Source organism: Elephas maximus, chromosome 18, assembly GCF_024166365.1.
Source record: "Elephas maximus indicus isolate mEleMax1 chromosome 18, mEleMax1 primary haplotype, whole genome shotgun sequence".
Taxonomy (NCBI): Eukaryota; Metazoa; Chordata; class Mammalia; order Proboscidea; family Elephantidae; genus Elephas; species Elephas maximus.
The window spans coordinates 28,819,877-28,839,180 of NC_064836.1; the positions used below are offsets into that span (position 1 = coordinate 28,819,877).

The 19,304-nt window shown below is 42.4% G+C and overlaps 1 long non-coding RNA gene and 1 pseudogene across 1 annotated transcript in view; one reads left to right on the top strand and one right to left on the bottom strand.

The window, feature by feature from the left end:
* The first annotated feature begins 8,544 nt into the window (after positions 1-8,544).
* Positions 8,545-9,173, top strand: LOC126061745 (microtubule-associated protein RP/EB family member 1-like; annotated as a pseudogene).
* Positions 9,174-17,195: 8,022 nt separating this feature from the next.
* Positions 17,196-19,304, bottom strand: part of LOC126061315 (uncharacterized) — a 48,266-nt gene continuing 46,157 nt past the window's right edge. Inside the window, exon 3 of the long non-coding RNA XR_007513750.1 lies at positions 17,196-18,098. This is a non-coding gene — a long non-coding RNA (uncharacterized LOC126061315). The remainder of the gene's footprint in view (positions 18,099-19,304) is intronic.

Below are 19,304 nucleotides of genomic sequence, written 5' to 3' on the forward strand. Positions count from 1 at the left end.
CTGGTGGTACAGTGCTTAAGAGCTCGGCTGCTGACCAAGAGTTTGGCTGTTTGAATCCACCAGCCGCTCCTTGGAAACCCTATGGGGCAGTTCTACTCTGTCCTAGAGGATCACTATGAGTCAGAATCAACCCACACCAGGCTTGGTTTTGGGTTTTGCCTTTCTCTTTCACCCTCTCACTTTCATCTCTCCCCAGGTTCTAAGTTGGTTACAAGGCTAAAGGAATCATCCTTCCTCCTTCTAGGTAAACAGAAGCTTCTGCACTTCTAATTTGGCTTCTCAGATTGGGGGTAGCTAGTGGAGGGGCAGTGGGTGGGAGTGGAGGGGCAGTGGGTGGGAGTGGAGGGCTTAGGCACCTCTTAGCGGAGGACAACTAGCTGGTCCCCAAAACCCAATGCTAGTCAAAACAAAAATGAGTCAGAGCGCTGTCCATGCCAGCTTGGCTTGCGGAGAAACACTGCCATCTAGTGGAAGAGAGAGCGATGCCCCCATTTTTTTACCTGAGCTGCTGTTAGTTGCTGTGGTCTGATTCATGGCAACCCCAGGTTTGCAGAGCAGAACTGATGCACAGCGTTTCCAAGGCTGTGACCTTTCGGAAGCAGATTGCCAGGCCTTTCTTCTGAAGCCTCTGGATGGGTTCGAAACACCAACCTTTTGACTAGTAGTCAAGTGCTTAACTGGTTGTGCCACCTGGGATTTCTTGAGCTAATTATAGATTGGAGACCTACAAAGCCATTTCGTTTTTAAGCTCAACCGCATTTAAGCTTTCCTGGGAAAAGTTTTTTCATCATCTACTCTCTACCTTAAAATTATACCTCAGCAAAATGGGGCAAAGTAATTGGGCCCCATGTGTGCAGAGTAGAACTGTATTCCCTAAGGTTTTGAGGCTGTGAGTTTCCCGGAGCAGGTTGTCAGGCCTGTCTTCCAAGGAGCCTCTGGGTGAGCCCATTGCCATCGAGTCAATTCCAATTCAGAGCAGCCCTACAGGACAGAGTAGAACTGCCCCATGGGGTTTCCAAGAGCGGCTGGCGGATTCAAACTGGCGACTTTTGGTTAGCGGCAGAGCTCTTAACCACTGCACCATCAGGGCTCCACTGGTTAGCAGTTAAGCATTTGACCATTTGTGCCGCCCAGGGACTCCAGCTGGGCGCTGCTCACCTACGGGAAGTACCAGAAAGTTGACCTAGACAGGAGGGGAATGAGGGAGAGAATAAAGGTGTACTTAATTCATGATGGATCTACTGTTCCCCTCCTTGTCACTGGTACTTTCCACTTGTTTATATGCGTATTATGCCTCCTTACTCAAAGCTTCACCTCATTGGCCTCAGCGACTCAGGTTACACAGGTGAAGACCCGAAGTTATGGTAGCAAACTTCCCTGGGGTAGCATCCTGGTTTCATGACCTTGTTTTGAAAGCAATGCTATCAAGAAATTTCTGTCAAAATAGACATGAGATGATGACCCAAGATCCAGAGTGAAGTGTTAAGATTTATGACAGTCAGAGTGGAAATGAGGGGCAACGTCAGGCATGTCCTCTAGGATCTTGGCAAAGTGAACCTCAGAAAGTTTAGAGTAAAGAAAAAAAGATGACTGAGATAAAAATAAATACATCCATTATGGAGTAAGATGGTAGAAACAAATCTAAATGCACCAATAATCACATTAATATTAATGGATCAAATTCTCACATAAAATAGCAGATTGCATTATAAATCAGTGATATTTTATTTACAGAAGATAAATCCAAAATATGGGCAAGGAAATATTCAAAGTAAAACGATGAATAAAGATACAGCAGGTGTTATGGATTGAACTGTGTCCCCCTAAAAATTATGTGAAGCCCTGGTGGTGCAATGGTTAAGAGCTCGGCTGCTAACCCAAAGGCTGGCAGTTCAAATCCATCAGTGGCTCCTTGGCAATCCTATGCGGTAGTTCTACTCTGTCCTATAGAGTCGTGTTGTAAATCCTCACCCTGTGCCTATGGATGTGATTCCATTTGGGAATAGGGGCTTCGTTGTTATGTTAATGAGACCATATCAGTGTCGGGTGTGTCTTAGCCAACCACTTTTGGGATGTAAAAGAGCAGATCAGGCACAGAAGAAAGCAAGCACAGATGGCAGCAGATAGATGGTATGCCACAGAAGATCAGATCACCAAGGAACCAAGGAAGAGCAGCGGAAAAGAGACAAGGACCTTCCCCTAGAGCCAACGCAGAGAGAAAGCTTTCCCCTAAGCCAGTGCCCTGAATTCAGGCTTCTAGCCTCCTAAATTACAAGAAAATAAATTTATGTTTGTTAAAGCCATCCATGTGTGTTATTTCCGTTATAGCAGCACTAGGTAACTGAGACATCACCCACATGTGGTATTTCTGTTACAGAATAACTAGGTAACTAAGACATCACCCACCTATGGTATTTCTGTTACAGCACCACTAGGTAGCTAAGATATCATCTGCGTGTGGTATATCTGTTATAGCAGCACTAGATAACTGAGACATCACCCATGTGTAGTATTTCTGTTATAGCAGCACTAGGTAACTAAGACATTACCCATGTGTGGTATTTCTGTTACAGCAGCATTAGGTAACTGAGATATCACCCACGTGTGGTATTTCTGTTACAGCAGCACTAGGTAACTAAGACATCATCTGCGTGTGGTATATCTGTTATAGCAGCACTAGATAACTGAGACATCACCCATGTGTAGTATTTCTGTTATAGCAGCACTAGGTAACTAAGACATTACCCATGTGTGGTATTTCTGTTACAGCAGCATTAGGTAACTGAGATATCACTCACGTGTGGTATTTCTGTTACAGCAGCACTAGATAACTAAGACATCATCTGCGTGTGGTATATCTGTTATAGCAGCACTAGATAACTGAGACATCACCCATGTGTAGTATTTCTGTTATAGCAGCACTAGGTAACTAAGACATTACCCATGTGTGGTATTTCTGTTACAGCAGCATTAGGTAACTGAGATATCACTCACGTGTGGTATTTCTGTTACAGCAGCACTAGATAACTAAGACATCATCTGCGTGTGGTATATCTGTTATAGCAGCACTAGATAACTGAGACAACACCCACGTGTGGTATTTCTGTTATAGCAGCGCTAGGTAACTAACATATCACCTACATGTGGTGTTTCTGTTACAGCAGCACTAGGTAGTTAAGACATCACCACGTGTGGTATTTCTGTTACAGCAGCACTAGATAACTGAGACATCACCCACGTGTGGTATTTCTGTTATAGCAGCACTAAAAACAGGCCAATATGAACATCCCCCCCCAAAATCTGGGATAGCCATATTAATCTCAGACAAAATAACGATAAAGAGGGCAATCAACATTCTGATATAAAATTCAACTGACCAAGAAAATAAAATGATTGTAAATTTTGATTTGGAAAATAATATTGGAATCATATCCTCGAGCATAGAGAATGTGAACCAGCTGGAGCTGGGCCCACAAGGACTCACAAGGACACATCAACTGGGGCCTGAGATAAAGACAATAGATGACACAATCTTGGAAATTATCTTTTACGGAACTCTTCACATAAAGCCAATCAAACAGAACACAACAGATTTTCCATTCTTACCTTGTTCTATTAGCATTTAGTGAAGGGGAAATTTGTTGGACCAACGAAGACCCTCCTGACTGTGGTTACTGAAACCTCACCAATGATTGTTAAGAAAGACAATTCAAAATGTAGGATCACAATTTCTAGACAATCTGTGACACGGTAAAGTTTTCAATGGTTTTGCCCATTTGTAATATTAATATATACTGACTATTCTGTAATGTTTCTTGGACTCGGGAAGACATAGCTGTGGCAGCGTGCTTGTCCGTTTTCCCATTCTCGCTTATTCTATAACATTTCCTTGGACTCAGGCAGATGTGGCTGTGGCAGCGTGCTTGTCCGTTTTCTCACTTCTGTCTATTCTGTAATGTTCTTAGACTTAGGTAGACATGGCTCTAGCAGCTTGTCCACTTCCCACTTTTGCTTTTTTGAATATACATCAAATAAAGCTTTCTTTTTGCTTTACTAAACTTTGTGATGTTTTTTACCCTGCAACAGTTAGAAGGCATCACATAAAATATAAAGCAATAATTGCAAAACAGGGCATTCTAAAATTAAATGGAAATGCTAAAGGCTAAGAATAGCCGAGGCAATCCTGAAAAAGAACAAACCAAAAGGATTTACATCATCAGATATCAGAACCTATTATAAGACTGTGGTAACTAAGACAGTATGGCACTGGCACAAGAATAGGCAGATAAACCAGAAGGATAGAATAATGAATCCAAAAACAGACTCAGGTAACCAGCTATCTGATTTATGAAAAAGCTGGCACTGCAGAACAGTGGGGGAAAGGATGGCTTTTCAATATGTATTTTCTGAGACAACTGAATAAAAAAATCTGGACCTCTACCTCATACAAAACATGAAAACCAATTCCAGATATGTTGTAGGCTGAAAGTGTTAGGCTGAACCATAAGAAGCTGCTGTTTTTTTTAAGGTCAAATACTGGTAATTTCATATGGCCCCATCTAATAAAACAGTAAAGTTCCTGGAAGAAAACACAGGAGAACATTTTTATGACACTGAAGAAGGGCAACGATTTCTTAAATAGACACACAAAATTTGATAATCATGAAGGAGAAAATTAGTGAGTTAGAATACATTAAAATTAAGAACTGTTCATCAAAAGACACCATTTAGACAGTGAAGAGGTAAGCCACAGAGTGGGAGTACAGATTTTTAATACACGTATTCAACAAAGGGCTGATATCTGGATTATATGAAGAACTCTTATAAAGTGATTTTTTAAATCAGATAGTCCAGTAGAAAAATGGGCAAAGTTATGGGCAATTATGTCATTTTACATGCAGATATCTATCAAATTATCATCAAGAAAATGCCAATTCTGACAAACCTGTACCACTATAAGGAGCCCTGGTGGCACAGTGGTTAAGAGCTTGGCTGCTAACCAAAAGGTCGGCAGTTCAAATCCACCAGGCACTCCTTGGAAACTCTATGGGGAAGTTCCACTCTGTCCTGTAGGATCAGTATGAGTCAGAACCGACTCAATGGCACCTAACAACAACAACAACACACCACTATACAAGGCATTGGTGGCTTAGTGGTAGAATCCTCACCTTCCATGAAGGAGGCTCAGGCTTGGTCCCCAGCCAACGCACCATCTGTTAGTGAAGGCTTGGTGTTGCTGTGATGCTGAACAGGTTTCAGGAAGCTTCTCGACTGAGACAGCCCAGGAAGAAACATCTCGTGATCTACTCCAAAAAATCAGCCACTGAGTAGCCTATGGGTCACAACAGTCTGATCTGCAACCCATTGTGGGGGTGGAGCAGGACTAGCAACACTGTTTCATTCCCTTGTCTGTGAGGTTGCCAGGAGTCAAGAGCCCCTAACAGTAATAACAACCGTCATGGATTGAATTGTCTCCCCCCAAAATATGCGTCAGCTTGTTAGGCCATGATTCCCAGTATTGTGTGGTTGTTCTCCATTTTGTGATTTTCCTGTGTATTATAAATCGTAATCTCTGCCTGTGGTTAAAGAGGATTAAGGTGGGATGTAACAGCCTTGCTCAGGTCACATCCCTGATCTGACGTGTAATAGGAATTTCCCTGGGGTGTGACCTGTACCACCTTTGATCTTACAAGAGATAAAAAGAAAGGGAAGCAAGCAGAGAGTGGGGGACCTCATATCACCAAGAAAGCAGTGCCGAGAGCAGAGCACATTCTTTGGGCCCAGGGTCCCTTCACAGGGAGGCTCCCAGTCCAGGGGGAAGATTGATGAGAAGGCCAACAGAGAGAAAAAGCCTTCCCCTGGAGCTGATGCCCTGAAATTGGACAATTAGCCTACTTCACTGTGAGGAAATAAATTTCTCCTTGTTAAAGCCATCCACTTGTGGTATTTCTGTTACAGCAGCACTAGATAACTAAGACAACAACATACCGCTACACACCTACCAGATGACTAAAACGAAAATGACACTACCAAGGATGGGCAGGGATGTGGAACAGCCACATACACTACTGGTGAGAATGTAAAATGGTCCAATTACGTTAGAAAATTGCTCAGCAGGATCTACTAAACCTGAGCATACATGTAGTCTATGATCCAGCAATTCCACTCCTAGGCGTGTACACAACAGAAATGTCTATATATAGTCACTAAAGGCATTTACAAGCATGTTCATGGCAGCACTATTTGTAATAACAAAATTGGATGAAACTCAAATGCCCCCCGATAGGATGGATAAATAAATTCTGCTATAGTCACATAGGAAACCCTGGTGGTACAGTGGTTAAATGCTACGACTGCTAACCAAAAGGGTCGGCAGTTCAAATCCACCAGGCGCTCCTTGAAAACTTTATGGGGGCAGTTCTAATCTGTTATGTAGGGTCACTATGAGTCGGAATCGACTTGACAGCACTGGGTTTGGTTTTTTGGGATAGTCACGTGATGGAATAATATACAATAGTCAGTGAATCGACTCGATGGCGCTGGGTTTTTTAGTCAGTAAGAATGAACCATCTGTAACTATTTGAATGGATGAATCTCATAACCACTTTGTGGAGTGAAAAAATCAGATGCAAAAAGACTTACTAGCTGTACGAGCTTCGGCATGTTACACTCTGTGGTTCATTTTCCACATCTGCAAACTAAGGATGATAATAGTCCTACCTTATAGGGTCATGGAGAGAAGTAAATGAGTACTATATTCGAGGGTTTAAAACATTGCTTAGAACTTATTAAGTGCTATATAGGTTTTTGTTGTTGCTAGTAGTAGCAGTATAAGTAGCTATACTTAGTCCCAAGATAGGTTAGACATGTAATCTCTATTGGCAAATATACGTCCAACAATATTTAGTAATTCTATTAACAAGGAAGAAAAAGACATTGGATATTGGGGTATAGCAGAGAAGGTAAAAACAACAACAAATCATAATAAAGAAAAGACAAGAGAGCATGAATAACTCACATCAAAAAACAAGTGCCGATGTATCAGTTGGGAAACCCTGGTGGCGTAGTGGTTAAGTGCGATGGCACTGGGTACGTATCAGTTGAATTACTCTATGATGAGACAAAGCCAACAACAAATCCAACTATATAATGTTTAAGAAAGACTCATCTAAAACAAAACACTATAGAATGTAAAAGGGCAAAATCTAACAAAAACAACCAAGGTAGACAAAATAGAACTCAAGATGAAAAGTAAATGGGGAAAAGAAGAATAATTCACTTGGATAAAAAGTATGATGTCGATGAAGACGTAACAATCACGCAGCAAACAACGTAGCTCCCAGTAGATAAAGAGCAAAGAGTTAAAAATGACAAGAGAAACCATATCACCCATAACAGCAGTGGAAGACTTTCTCAAGAACTGACATTTCGAGTATGGATACTAAGTAAACATATAAAGGATTTGGATAACACAATTGATAGGTTTGATCTAACACATATTTGGGTAAATTTGAAGCCAATAAATGAAAAATAAACATTCTTTTCAAACCTACGGAAGACTTTCAGAAATGTTCACCACATATAAACCACAAAGAAAATCACAAAAAGTTTCCAAATGCTCAAGTAATGTAGGCTAAATTTTCAGACCACTATCCAATAAAGTTAGGAATTAATATTAGGAGAGCCAAAAGTAATGTCCCCCCACCCCCACCCGCCCAGGAAAAAAAATTTTTTAATCCTTTTTCAGGCTGTTACCAACCAAGCAGACTGATCAATTTAGCATCAACAAAACTGAGACAAGCAGATATTAGATACTTCCTGATGTAATGTCACGGGACGTACATAGCAGCACCCATGAAGTATTCCTGCAAAAAATAATCAAACCTGGACCTAATAGATACCACAAGGTAGTTATCTGGACTATGAGATTAAGAAAGCTCTAAAAGAAATTAAAGAGACCTGTGGAGCCCTGGCTGGCACAGTGATTAACAGCTTGAATACTAACCAAAAGTCTGGCAGTTTGAATCCACCAGCCACTCCTTGGACACCCTATGGGCAGAGTCAGAATTGATGTGATGGCAATGGGTTTGATTTTTGGTTTTGGTTTAACAACCAAGTATAAGTAGACCTTGTTTAGAGTCAAATAAACCAAATGTAAAAATTTTGTTTTGGACAATTCGGAAAATTTGAATACAGAACAGTTAATTCGGTTGTAAAGAATTGTTGTTAGGCGTAACAGTGCTACTATGGCTATTTAAGAAAATGTCTTCTTATTTTTGTAGATGCATCTGAAGTATTTACAGGCGGAATGACATGATGTCTGAGGTTTGCTTCAAAATACTCCAAAAATAAAAATAAATAAATAAAGGGGGGGGGAGGGTGGGAAATAAATGAAAGCAGTATGGCAGAATGCTGATGGTTTTTGAAGTCGGGTGATGAGTACATGAAGATGGATTATGTTGTTATTGTTGTTAGGTGCCATCAAGTCAGTACCAACTCATAGCGGATGGATGAGTCCCTTCAGTGGATCCCAGCTAACAACTGTGCTTGGGGGCTGTTTATTGTCAGTCTGTGGATATACTCTTCCCTGGCTCCATTGCCTTAAGGAAAAGGAAATTTCAAGCTAAGCTGAAAGGTGAACGTATTCAGAATTTTAAAACACTACAAGCAGGTTTTAAGAGAATGAGGATTGACAAAATAATTCTTGTGGACAAATCATGGGAAGGAAGTTTCAAGACAATTGTGAATTTGTCCAGTGGGGACTAATTTCTGGATGCAAAGATGGAAAAGAATCTGACTCCATTGCAGCTGCTAGACAAGGTCAAGTACTTCATTGGCACTTTCTCTTATTGCTATGTCTCTGAATAAGCCAGCAGTTCAGCCCCACTGACGCTTGTTCAGACACACAGAACTACCAGTACAGGCTCTGGCTTAGGCAACGGGGATGACGGAGCAGCGAAATTAAATAAAGCATCAGGTCAACGTATTGCAACAAGAATTGGAGAAGGCAAAGGATTTCTACTTTGGAAAGCTAAGGAACATTGAATTGATCTGCCTGCCAGGAGAATGAGGAAGATTACCCCGTATTGCATGGAAGTGTGGATATCTTCCACGCAGCAGATGAGACACGATTCCTGAGGAATGGAGCCACTGAAGAATCAGAAGGGTATTAACAGCCAGGACCAGCGGAGCAGCAACACTGGAATTCTTCCCTCCAAATCACGTGCTTAGCTGTAAAATGCTCCCTTTTATCCTTCTTAGAGGACTTGATGGTCCTCCAAAAGTGCACTTTGATTGAAAAGACTTCATTCCTTTTCCCATACATTTGAGTGGGGAACTTTTACCTTACAATGAAGTATTACTATCTGGTGGGTTCGCCTCAGAAATGAAGTGGTTGATCTTGGCGGCTCACTGTAGGGTTACTGGTAAGCAATGACTTCTGGATCAGTGTTATGTACTATACTGAGGTGAAGACTTCAGAGAGAAAAGTAAAGACTACTGATTCACTGAATTGGATTAAGTTCCTGTGAAATCTGGTTAGAGAACATTTTTAATAAGAGTTAAAAAAAAAAAAATACACACCCAGGTAATAAGAGTAAAAAACAAAATCCAATTAAGACTTTTCAGTTTTTATCTTATTTGATCTCTCTGCCCTTTTGAACACTATATACCCTATCTCATTTCAGGAAGGATTTAGGATAAGGTTAATATTTTTGGAATATAATATGTTGATAGTTTCCTTTCTGACTTCTGCAATTACTTATCTTACAAGTTTCTCCGTGCTCTTGAGATTTAATTACTACTCAATTAATTTTCTTCATATTTTCCCATGGCTTTTTTTTAATTCACTAATCTCATATGGGCTTTATTCCATATGAAATGACAGTCTAAATTAATTTTCCTCCAAATCCCTAGCCAGTGATTCCAAAAACATTGCTCCTCACGAACATGGAATGCCTTCTTTCACATATCAAATTTTTTATATTTAATAAACTATGATTCCAAGTTGTTTGTGCTATTCCATTGATCTGTCTATGTCCATGGCAGCAGCACACTGTTTTAATGACTCTAGCTTTATTTTAATAACTCATATAACTAATCTCCTCTTATCACTCTTCATGTTAGGAATATTCTTTGTTTATTATCTCAGTTGAACTTTAGAATACTTGTATCAATGCCTTCAAAAAAATACATGGGGATTTTTATTACTATTGCATTAGCTCTATAAATTAATTTTTTAAAAATTAATAATTTTACAATATTTAATTCTTCTACTTGAAACATGCTATTTCTGCAGAAGAAATTCCAAAACATGACTTGCATTACTTGGTGATTTGTTTGCTCTATGGAATAAAGGAGAAGGAAGAATAAAAAATGTTTCCAGGGTTTGGGGTCTCTTGTGACTGAGAGGAGCATAATAGGAGCCAACAGAGTATTGCTAAGAGCTACCCAATGGAAGAGGGAAGATTCTTCAACGTTACTTTGGAGGGCAGAAAAACAGTCAATGTCTCAAAATCGCCAGGAGACGGGTTCATTCGTACATACAAAACCATTTCACATGATAGAGCTTTCCAATAATGAAAAAAGCTGCCTGCTAAGGTGGGCCCTTTACCCTGAAGGCAGTCAAACAGGATGGACTACTAGGTATCAAGAAGACGTCCCTTCTATTTCTATAGTCTGTGATGAGTTGGTTCTCTATGTGGGTGTGACCTTAGTACAATTGAAACAAGGGGCTGGAATTCACAAAGAAGAAATGTAAAAAAACATCGATGGTCAAGGACTGAGCTTTAGGTAGTTGTCATGGATTGACCTGTGTCCCCCCCAAAATATCTGTCAACTTGGCTAGGTCATGATTCCCAGTATTGTATGATTGTCTACTATTTTGTTATCCAATGCGATTTCCCTATGTGTTGTAAATCCTATCATTATGATGATTAGCAGCAGTTATATGGATGAGATCTACAAGATTAAGTTTTGCCTTAAACCAATCTCTTTTGACATATAAAAGAGGGAAGGAGCAGAGAGACAGGGGGACCTCACATCACCAAGAAAGCAGCACAGGGAGCACAGTGCTTCCTTTGGACCTGGGGTTCCTGCGTGGAGAAGCTCCTAGTCTAGGGAAGATTGATGACAATGACCTTCCTCCAGAGCTGACAAAGAAAGAAAGCTTTCTCCTGGAGCTGATGGCCTGAATGGACTTCTAGCCTACTAGACTATGAGAAAATAAATTTCTCTTTGTTAAAGCCATCGACTTGTGCAGCACTAGATAACTAAGACAGTAGTGCTCGAGGAAGAAGAAAGAAGAGCCCAAACAAGAGAAAGAGATGATATTCCAGACTAAGATGGACTAGAAGGAAAAACCTAGCAATATGCTTCTGAAAATCAGCCAGTACAAACTGTATGGATCACAACAGTCCACACTGAAACTAATCATGGGGATGGGGCAGGACTGGGCAGTGTTTGTTCCATTGTGCGTGAGGTTGCCACGTGCTGGGGCCCAAGTCGATGAGCTAATAACTTCAACAACCAATGATGTGACATAAACATCAAGGAACAGAATTGTGTATGATAAAGGAGGACCAAGGCAAAGTTGGCCAACAGTCAAGGACCACAGAGGAGTAAGTAGATTAAGGCCTAGTGAGAGTCACTAGACAGGAAAACAAAGTCACTGGAGGGTGTAGTTCCAGTAGACCTATGAGACCGTGGAGTGGTGCCTGACTGGTATTACACCATCAAGTGATGGGGAGGCTGTGTACATCCAGGACCCAAAATCTGGACAGGAGATACTAAGAAACAGAAAGTACAGTAGATCCCTGGCATTCGTGACTTTAATATTCATGGTTCTGACCACTTGCCTTCGACCCCACAATCCAAGACAGGTGTTAACTTTTCAATTTTGCCAAGACACATGTTGGAATTAGGTCTGCTGCGAAACAGCTATGGAGGAGTAAATCACTTATTTGGAGAGTAGCCTAGCCGACTGCCCAGAGTCTGTATCACATCATGCCTTTGTTATTCTCTATAAATCTTTGTATATGCTGCAACCAGGGACAGGTCAACCAGTAAGCAAGGTATGCACAGGCTTACAGTAAGCAAGGTACCCATATAAAAAAAAAAAAAGGAAACCCTGGTGGCGTAGTGGTCAAAAGCTACAGCTGCTAACCAAAAAAGCCAGCAGTTTGAATACACCAGATGCACGGGCTTAATAGTGTTTATTTATTAATATGTACTGCACAATTGCACAAGGGTTTCTAAACAGATGAAACTGTGCACTACGGATTAATAAGTAAGCACAAGTAAGCCGGTGCATACCTTGCTTGTCGGATAATCCATCCCTAGCTCTAACTGTCATGAATTGATAGGGACTCTACTTCTTGTTGCGTAGTGGTTAAGAGCTACAGCTGCTAATCAGAAGGTCGGCTGTTCAAATCTACCAGGTGTTCCTTGGAAACTCTATGGGGGAGTTCTACTCTGTCTCATATGGTCGCTATGAGCAGAAATCAACTCGACAGCAATGGGTTTGGTTTTTGGTTTTGTTCTACTTCTTTATCCAGGTAACATCATCCCGTAAGCTCATGGATAATACTGCTGTTAAGACGACGTGCTATGACGAATGACGCTAGCACTATATGATATCATTAAAAGGTCTGAAGACATGATTTGATGTGTCAGGTACTGTTCTCTTTGCTTTATGGGGGCAATTATGTATAAGGAGGTACTCACAAAACTGGGGCTTTCTGAAGTTCTCAGGATACATTCCTTAAAGCTATCAAGGTCCCGCTTACTGGGAGAGGTGAGGGCATCAGTACAGAATGAAGCCTTCTCAGGAATTGGGAAGGGTGGATTTTTGGCTCAAAGGAGGAAGAATTTTTTTTAGAATCTGGAAGGAAGAACAAAGTATGTGGCTTAGCCTGATTTAGCCAGACAGCAGAACATAAACACATATGTGCAAGGACTTTATTGGGGAGTGTGATCCCAAAAAGTAGGAGTGGAGGAGAATGAAACAGAGGGCAATACAAGTGAGAGGCAATACAAGGTATGTTATTGAGCTGCTTGACCCCATGGACCACCTGAGAAACAAAATGCGTGCGTCTCAGGATTATCTGTCTGGGGCAAGAAAGCTGGCATGCTCCATTAGTCAGAGAACCAGTTCAGGAGGTAGTAGCTTCCAGCACTTGTAGGTTGCATTTATGAGGATGTCAAGAGGGTGGGTGCAGTATCCCAAGCCACAGTGACAACAGCAAAGCCTTAGGATGAGAGGCAGGAGGCGCCTGCAGGTTGTCTCTATGTGCAGCTGACTGAAAGGATCTGAAGTGCCTGATCTGCGGTGAGGAAACCCTGGTGGCATAGTGGTAAACAGCTATGGGTGGTAACCAAAGGGTTTGGCAGTTCGAATCCACCAGGCGCTCCTTGGAAACTCTATAGGGCAGTTCTACTCTGTCCTATAGGGTCACTACGAGTTGGAATCGACTCAACAGCAATGGGTTTGGTTTTGGTTTTTTGATCTGAGGTGAAGTGTGTTTGTTATATACATGATACAAAGATGGTGTCTTAGTCAAGGTTCTCTAGAGAAACAGAATCAATGAGGGGTGTGTGTGGGGGGGAGGGGTGTGTATGTGGAGACAGAAAGAGAGGCAGAAGGGAGGAAGAGGGAGAAATTTACTTCAAAGAATTAGCTCACACAATTGTGGGGGACTGTCAAGTCCAAAATCCATAGGTCAGATTGGAGACTCCTTCAGGCTTCTGTCCCAAAATCCGCAGGTCAGGCAACAGGAAAAGTGCAGAATGAAGAAACAGAACAAGTTCTGCCAAAATATCTATTTATAGTCTGGAAGCAGAACACACCCCAAGTAAACCCCCTTTTCAATTGATAGATGCCATTGGATTAGATTATGACAAGTGATTACATTATATTGCATTATATTACATTATGAAACAGCAACTAGTGTTTGGCCAAACAACTGGGAAACATAGCCTAGCCAAGTTGATGCATAAAATTAACTACCACAGATAGCCTTACGTTATTCATTTCTTCACAATAGGCCGAAGCCCATTAGCCTATAAAGCCTACTGCCAAACTGAAATTTGTGCACATCCAACTGTTTTTAAAATAGCCCAAACGAGGGGATTTTTTAGTCATTTAAATGCTGCCTGCTTTGCATACCCCATGAAACTGTGCCCAACATCTGCTAGCCGGAGATACGAATGATACCAAAAACCCATTGCCGTCTAGTCGATTTCTACTCATCTCGACCCTATAAGACAGAGTAGAACTGCCCCGTAGGGCTTCCAAGAAGTGGCTTGTGGATTCAAACTGCCAACCTTTTGGTTAGCAGCCAAGCTCTTAACCACTGCGCCACCAGGGTTCCATGCCCAAACCACAGATAAGATAAATCCAGTGGTTATAAAGACCCCAAGCTCCCCCTGCCCTCTTGAGCTCTCTGACCTAGAGATTCCCCATCTTGCTGCTGAAGGGCATCACCTAGCACCCCCCTATTTCCCCCTCCCCTGTCCCCCCAGTTCCTTTGCCCTCTTCCCCTTCTAGTGGCTCCCTGCGCCATTGTCTCTGGAGGGCCCCCTGCATGCAGCTGTCAAAACAGCAGTCCCAATAATTAGCTTGCTGTGTAACACTGCCACCTTGTGGTCAGAGCTTTTTCTTTGCTCAGCCCTGAACTCCCACTACAATGTCTGTGTAGGCAGGATGATGAGTAAAGCCCTCGCCAGGTCCCTGGCTCCCCTCAGAAAAATAATGTGCAAGATCCTTACAAGAATGAGCATGAGGAGTGAGTATTTGATGCAAGTGGAAAAATGTACCAAAGCTGCTGGGCAAGGGCTGACTGAAAGCATGGTGGAACTGCAGCTGGGTTCACTTGAAGCCACGCATCTTAAGCTTTTAGTTCTTCACATTTTCTCCATGAATTCTTTCCCTCTAAGAGCAGGAGTTGAGAAAACAGGCTGTGGGGGTAATCTAGGTGTTATGGATTGAATTGTGTCCCCCAAAATATAAGTTGGAATCCTAACCTCTATACCTGTGGATGGAAACCCTGGTGGCACAGTGGTTAAGTGCTATGGCTGTTAACCATAAAGGTTGGCAGTTCAAACCCACCAGGTGCTCCCTGGAAACTCTATGGCACAGTTCTACTCTGTCCTATAGGGTTGCTATGAGTCAGAATCAACTCGACAGCAATGGGTTTTTGGTTATACCTGTGGATGCAATCCCACTGGGGAATAGGGTTTTCTTTGTTATGTGAAGGAGGCCATATCAGTATAGGGCGTGTCCTTAACCTAATCATTTCTGACTTACAGGGAGCAGCAGAGACAAGAGAGCACGAAAAGGGGAAAGAAAGATGGTATCTGGTGATGATGGAGGCAGATGAATCTGCAAACCCTGGAATCCAAAGATCATTGGCTACTAAAAGCTGAAATAGACAAAGCAGAACTTTCTCCTAGACCCATGCCCTGAATTTTGACTTCTAGCCTCCTAAACTGTGAGAAAATAAATTAATGATCTTTAAGGCCACCCAAGTGTGGTGTTTCTGCTACGGCAGCACCAGGAGACTAGACACTAGGGGCAGATGGTACGGAGTGCATGACAAAGGTAACGGGTAGTGGTCGTTGAGTGGTGCTGAGGCGGCTTTGGAGAAGCTCATCATGGAGCCCGGGGCTCATCATGGAGCCAGAAGCAGCTGGAACAAATGAGGTAAAACCAGAAACACCATGGTATATAGGTACATGAGCACATGCAGTGTACACGGGCGTGGGAGAAAGAATAAAAGAGGAAGTTCCTCTGGAAGGTGAACAGAGCCATATGCTGATATCAAGGTCTAGAGCACAACCAATACTGCTGGGTGAGGACATGAATGTCTGTATTCTGCAACCAGCTGAGTGATATAGATGTTGAAGTTACCAAAGAAGGAGTTTGAATGGAAAGGGAGAACTTGAGGTGGCAATTGAAGTTGCCCTGGACGGAAGTAACAGCTCTTGATGAAGTAATAGAAGATACTGGTAATGATCTGGAGGAAGCTAGCTCTGGTGGCCACCACCTGTCTGTTACCCTCTGTCAGTCTGTCAACTGCGGTGGCTTGCGTATGGCTGTGATGTGGGAAGCTATGCCACTGGTGTTTCAAGCACCAACAGAGTCACTTATGGTGGACAGGTGTCAGCACAGCTTTGTGATTAAGACAGACTAGGAAGAAACACCTAGTGATCTACTTCCAAAAATTAGTTAATGAAAATCCTATGGATCAAAGCAGAATATTGTCTGGTATAGCGCTGGAAGATGATGAGCCCCTAGGTTGGAAGGAACTCAAAATACACAGTAGATGCAACAATGGACTCAAACATAGAAGATGGTGCAGAACTGGGCAACATTTTGCTCTGTTGTACATGGGGTCACCATGAGTCAGAGTCGACTGGACGGCAGCTAACATGCACACACACACACACACACACACGCCTGGAGGTGTAGAGATTTCAAATGGTGATGCTTGGGAGAAGGGTGTAGGGTATGGGTCACAGGTCTAAAAGGGCAAGGAGTAGGCCCATTTTTCTTTGCTGTTGAGTTGGACACAGTGAAATCTCAGGCATTCTGGTAAAAAAGTTTAGGGAACAAGCATGTTTATTAGCAGTCAAGGCAGTTCTAATGTTTGAAAACAAAGCAAGGTTTGCTTCTGTTCAGACTAAACACCAGATGTTATTTGTGCAGAGTTAGTTGGAGAGGGGGGTGTGGACTTTCATTTAAAACACTGGATATTGCTTGAGTGTTGTAATAAGGTGCTTGTATTGATTTTGTAATTAAAATGAAAGAAAGAAATAAAGTAAAATTAGTCAAGGGTAAAGCTAGACTAGATGCCCATAGAACTCCACCCACCAGAAGACTCTCCAGCTAAACAAAAAAAGGAGTCTATGGTGTGACTTCATTACTCTTCCCAAAACTCATTTTTATCAAACTATGTGTTCCAATTAATACAAAGAGCAAGTGGAATGAAATGTTTTGAAAAGATGAGGAGATAAAAACCTGTGGTAAATGTTTAACGTACCACACACAGAGATCCAGCCATATTTCATCAGCTACTGTTTGCCTGGCCTTCAAGTTTCCAGGGAGGTACCTACCTCCACTCCTTCTCGCTCTCTTTGTCTTCAGTCCAGTTCCCAATTCTCCAAGGGGTCCTGAAAGGCATCAAGGTCAAAAACAGAGAAAATGCCAAAGAGTAATAATTAGAATAGCTACACTATCAAACGCCTCCATTCTGCCCAGGTTGTGCAAAATGCTTTACGTAGTTTATTTCAGTCAGTGGCTTAAGACAGCTGTGAGCACGTGCTGTTATCTCCATCTTGCAGGCCAGGCAGCACAGGAATTCAGCAATGCCCTCAGGCACCAGGTTCCTTCCATCTTCCAGCCCTTCCCACCTTTTTATGGGTGCCACTCTTCCAGCATCGTATCTACATTCCAGCAGGAAGAAGGAAGAAGCAGACGAGGCAGTACTGGCAAACTGCCACTTAACTGACCAGACAGAAGAATACTGAATATACCATGGACTGCCAGAAGAATGAACAAATTTATCTTAGAAGAAGTACAGCCCGAATGCTCCTTAGAAGGGGGATGGTGAGAATTCAGAGATGTTATCAGGCGGGACCAGTCCCTGGATAAAGACATCATGCTTGGTAAAGTAGAGGGTCAGCACAAAAGAGGACCCTCAATGAGATGAACTGACACAGTGGTTGCAACAATGGGCTCGAACAAAACAACAACTGTGAGGATGGCGCAAGACTGGGCACTATTTCGTTCTGTTGTACATAGGGTTACTACGACACCTAAAAACAACAACTACAAGTTACTGATATGTCGGGATTCTTGGTTACAAACAACAGAGTCCACACTAGCTGGTTTAACTTGAAAGAGTTATTTTTAATGACATACAGATAGTTTTCTTTTTGAACCACTGGCAGGGCTGAAGAAGCTTACTCTAGGCTGAACACTGAAAGTCATCATAGAATTGAGCCATCAAGGGAGGGGCTGCCTCTTCCACCATCAGGAAGTTGCTGAATTAAGATGTCACATCCTCCAGCAGGAAGCCAGTGCCACAGTCATGCCACATCTGTCAGAACCAGGAAGCAACTAAATCAGAAATCCACCACCATAGTGGCTAGTTCCCAGACCACACTGCTTCTGCTGAGACCCAGGTCAGCAAAACAGATGTCACGCACTCTCCTCTTTCTCCCCACCTAACTCAGTTCCCAAGGTCTCATGGCCCTCTCTCCGTGTGACTTAGTTCCAAAATCAAATACAAACGATGAATACAACTTAAATCCTATCTGGAACCCTAGCTGCAAGGGAATCCTAGCTACAAGGGAACCCTAGCTGCAAGGGAACCCTAGCTGCAAGGGAATCCTAGCTACAAGGGAACCCTAGCTGCAAGGGAATCCCAGCTGCAAGGAAACCCCAGCTGTAAGATGAGTATTTTTGCTTTCCAGTCTCTGTAGTAGAGGCAGGGAAGAGAGAAAGATGTTGGAACAGATGTTGAGTACACCAAACTATGGTACTAGCCACAATTGCTCTGAAAAGCTGGGGCAGCTGTCATATGGCCGGCCAGCCTTTCCCTCCCCCATCCTCAGACAGCTTGCCTGCATATATTATCTCATTTAGTCCTCACCTGAACCTTTCAACTACTCTTGCTATCCATACTTTATAGATAAGGAGACTGAGGCTCACAACGTTCAGATGATTCGCTGGAAGGTGGCAGGATCAAGATTTGAACCAAGGTCTACGTTCCACCATTCTTAGTAGAATTCAAGTGTTTGCTTTGCAGAAACTAAACACCAACAACAGTGGGTTCACCTCTTCTCTTTGCAATTCCCTTACTCCTGACTACAATTCACTGGCTTTCAAAAAAACTGAATAGACCTGATACTCATCTCCCAACCTTTGCTCTGGCAATTTTCTTAATTGCTTGAGATGCTTGATCCCATGGACCCCTGAGAAGCCATACAACATGCATCTCAGGATTATGTGTCTGGGAGAGAAAGGAGGAAGGATTTATCCACCAGCTTGTCCCCCACTGGTCAAAGAATCACTCTATGAGGCATTACTATGTGTCTTAGTCATCTAGTGCTGCTATAACAGAAATATCACAAGCAGGTGTCTTTAACTACAGAAACGTGTTTTCTCATGGTTTGAAAGGCTAGAAGTCTGAATGCAGGGCGCCAGCGCTGGAGGAAGGCTTTCTCTCTCTGTTGGCTTAGGGGAAGGTCTTTGTCTCTTTACATCTTCTGATCCTTGTCTCCTTGGCATTTATCTTGCCCCA